A 4,373-nucleotide genomic window follows, 5' to 3' on the forward strand; every position below is an offset into this window, starting at 1 on the left:
GCTAAAAGGAAACTAAGCCAACTGGCGACAGCTTAACATAGTCCAGCGAATCGTGACCCGAACTTACTTCGGTTAAACTTCGTGACGTATACGCAATATTTGATTTTGCATCACTCACATCTTCCTGTTAAGCGGTAGCAGAGAAAGAGAGAGTCTGTTACTCAGACGAGAAAGAGAGCACCACTGTTAAACAACATTTTGTGTTGGCTTTGTTAGCCCTAGTAACAGAAGAATTACAATTACAAGCCTAAATTGTTCTATTGATAATAAAAATGCTTTATGCACTCAGCATTCAGTTATGCAAATTGCTCATTTGAAATTTTGATTTTAGAAAGCATTTACTCTTAGTAATTACAATAACACTAGACCTTCTATACAGACTTTTGTAACCATTCAAATGACATCAATTAAAACCTTAAAATGGAAAGAGGTTTGGATGGTAAAGGGACGCTACAAACAGCTTAACAGTGCGATAACATAATCTCTCATTAACGTCGAAGAAAGGCACTCCTTCACACACAATGTTGGCCAAAAAAATGAAACCAGAGCCAAAAAAGGAAAGCGCTTGAAAGGAATACGAAGGAAAGTGGGCCAACAGAGAAAACCGCATTGAGAACGCGTCTTGGCCGGATATGCAATGGCAAAGTGCAAAACACAAGGATAACCCAGAGCAAGAATGTCGCGGAAAAGCTCAGAGGAGCGGAGCAGCAGTGGGGAATGCTGGTAAAAGAACAAAAGTTCAAATTATAATGCAGACGAACAGGGCATAGATGTCGCCGCGACTGGCAGGAAAGGCGGGAAAAGCTGGGGTGGATGGGTGACAAGACAGTTTGCACTAGAAGTGGGGTGTTGGAGGAAAAGCGGAAGCTTTTGCATAAAATTCAATTTGTCGTGTGCAGCAGCCATGAATATGCCAAACTCCGGCTTTAAAGCGGGCGCCGGATGATGGTGCCTGGCCAGGGCACACTCCCTCCATCAGTCCTCATCGCCTCCCCGATCGTAACATATGCGCGAAATTACTTACGTTGCGCTGTCACTGACAGTTTCGGCTTTGGGGCCCATCCCCCAGTCTCAATCCCAATCGCAATCCCAGCTACTACCCCCACAAAAGGCTTGTAAAACAATGGCTGTAGTATATGCACAAGACACATTCACTTTTTAATTTACTCTCACACACTCTCATATGCACTCACATACACTCAGATGCAACCATTTTTATTGTTTATGCAGTTAAACAATTGAACAATCCATTGCCAGACACAATCATTGGCAAATTAAAACGATTTTTGTATCTATAGAAATGTACAATCCTTTGTTTATTCTCATTTTGTGCCATTCCATGGGATGGGGCCCGCACTTGATTATTTTTGCATAAAATGAAAATAATTAAAAGGAAAACTCCAAAATCGTTTGTCAATAACACAAAAATTTACCAGAGTTCATTACAGTGGGGTTTTAGATGTGTTACTATGGGTGGTGCCGGGGCAGGTTCAGGGGTATCCAACAAAGTATCCACAATTATGTATCCGGTTTTGTGTGGAGAGCTCTCACTTGCAGCTGGCCGGAGAGGAGAGCAAAAGTTTCCCGTATGATTTTTACATGCAGAAATTTTGTGAAGCTCTGGTCGAAATTGGAATTTAACAATTATTAACTTTTACATGAAATTCTTTTCCACAAAAATGGGGGAAATGGTTGTTGCACTTATTTTCCATTTAATGGGAACTCAAGTCCAATTAGGAGTTTGGGAAATATTGGTTTTATTCAGAACATTTTAGAGTTTATTTGATTATTCCTGCACTGTATCACACTTTTTTCCATTTCTTTGAATACAAAGAACATCATTATTAAGAATCCACGACTTACCTCTGCCATTCTCAATAAAGGACAGAGAATTCAGCTTAGCACTGCATTTCACTCAATAGAACTCAATCATGCAGGACTCATGGAATTTAATTTCCCTGCTGATCTTTTTCCTTTTGCTCTTCTTAAACTTTTGCGCACCTTTCACTTTTTCCTCACAAGTCATTAATCACCGACGAACCCGGACGAAGGGCTGTGGAAAAAAATTATAAAACTACTCAAGCATGAGATAAAAAATTGAATAAGAATGCGCCCGGTTAAGTGGGTCAGTGAATTTAAAGGGGAATTAAATTGGACAAACGCTTGTTCCGATCATAAAAGATAATCAAATTAAGTTCGAAAACAGATTCTCCAGCTTATCTAAAAGGAAGAGCAGTACCAAAGATGTCTAAAGAGATAGAGGGAGAGAAGCGATGTAATGGCTATTAAGTTAAGGACAAGACAATGAAGTCACAGCCAGAGGCTTCGACAGTTGAGAGCTTTAATTAAGCTGTGGACTGTCAGCGACAGGAGCTAACTGGAGAACAGTGCTACTAGTACAGCGATTACGGCCAAACAAATGGCTTCAACAGTAATCAGTGCAAGCTTTTTTCGCCAGTTAATAATTGCCCAAAATCAGAGCCTGACGGAAGGAAGAATGATAGCTGGCAGAAAAGCATAAATTGCAGGCAAAAATGTTCACCAGCCACCAATTAATTCAAAATTTATACACAGTCAACTACTGAGGCATCATCAGGGCCCAGACTCGGACACATTCATCCTGTCTGGCTAATGTGAAAAGCATAGGGAAAGGGACATAGACATAGACATAGACTGGGGACAGAGGAATTCTAATGTTGGTGATGGTTGAATGTTGGTGATGCAACAAGGGACCGCATTAGCCACAATGGTCATGTGTGACAGCTGGACAAGAGTCGTCGCACATCCCAGAGTGAAGGTTGGTCGGACCTGCCTGTGTCATTTATGCATTGCGGACTGATTGATTTGGCACTCGGGAGCCGCTCGACAAGTAAATGTTGAATGAATTCCATGTTCCTGTGGCTGACAGAGCTCAACGAACGATAGTTCCGTCAGCATCAGCATCAGCAGTACCCTCATGCTCTTTAATTGTTTGACTGTCCCCGAGTAACTATCATATCACGCCAGCTACTCCCACCATACAGAGACAATTTCAATTTCAATTTAAACAGACTAGAGAGCAGGCATTTATGGCAGTAAACACTGTGAGTAGGAGTTCAGTAAATGAAGCCCTAAATACAATTCAAATGACAGTGAAAATCTTTTTGCAAATCCTCTAGGCAACAATTACACATTTGGATCCAAACTCAGAACTGGACCCGGACCCGTACCCGTACCCGTACTGTCCTGGCATTAATGCGGTTAGATTGTGTAACCTTCATCCGAGTCGCAAGAGACACTGGGGTATGCTCTCCGTCTCCGTCTCCTTCTCTGGCTCTCTGGTTTTCGCAAAGTGCCAAAAAGTCTAAAAAAAGGAAAATCCTTGTGTAGTTGTTTCTGTTGTTCCAGACAGCAACATGGCTGGAGGAAGGCATTCCGCCTCTGCATGACAACTCCACTCTGTTGCTCCATTTGCAACATTTATGGGATTCCGTATGTTTGCTCTCCGTCCATGTGTGCTCGTATCCGGATGAGAGTGCCAGTATGTGTGTATGTGTGGAAGAGGTCATTTTATTGTTTCCAGACAAAATGGTCAAATGGGAATTTGGTTTTTAGCATCCAGTTTTTTGCCATCACATACCGTGTGTTTGTGTGAGTGGCCTAAAGATTTGTATTGAACTGTCGAACATGTTACTGGGGGCTGGGCAGTGGCTCTGGGTTAAGGCGCATCCCCTAACATCCCCCCAAACGGAAAGTTCCAGAGATGGGCAGAGATGGGAAAACAATGCAAATGATTAGAATAATCGCCGTAGGTGTTTGAGCTTTTCCCAGCATTTCCTCTCCCATAAACACAAATTTTCTGTTTGCCGCCATAAAAGTTTCCAATTTTCAGCATTCAAACAGTTTTATTACTCTCGATTGACTTTCGGCTCCAAAGTGAATTTTATGGTCTTAAATTGGGCTTGGAATGTAGTCGGGACAAAGGCTTCTTCTTCGCCTAAGAGTGTCGTTGTGACCAAATTTAAATTATTTATTGAGAAATTATCAATTACCAGTCGCGCCAAAATTATGGTGGCTAAAGTGGGAAGCACTCATCAAAGTCGTTAATACAAATTTATTGTTTTTCCATGCTGACAGGGGAAGTAAATTAGGAATATAATTAATTCATTCATTTGCACCTTCTGCGAGTTTATTAGGTTGGGTCGTCAAGGAGCTCCTTCTTTTATCCTCCTCTTAGATGCTAATTTCTGGCGTGGAAAATTTTGCCCTGATAGCAAATTGCCTCTCTATTGCCTGGTCGAGGCCACTCCCCCTAAATGTGTCCCAACACTGCAAATGGTCGATTTGTTTTGGTTTCATGAATATTACCAAGAATAATGAGTGCAAAACACAAC

This window comes from Drosophila miranda, chromosome 2, assembly GCF_003369915.1.
Source record: "Drosophila miranda strain MSH22 chromosome 2, D.miranda_PacBio2.1, whole genome shotgun sequence".
NCBI lineage: Eukaryota > Metazoa > Arthropoda > Insecta > Diptera > Drosophilidae > Drosophila > Drosophila miranda.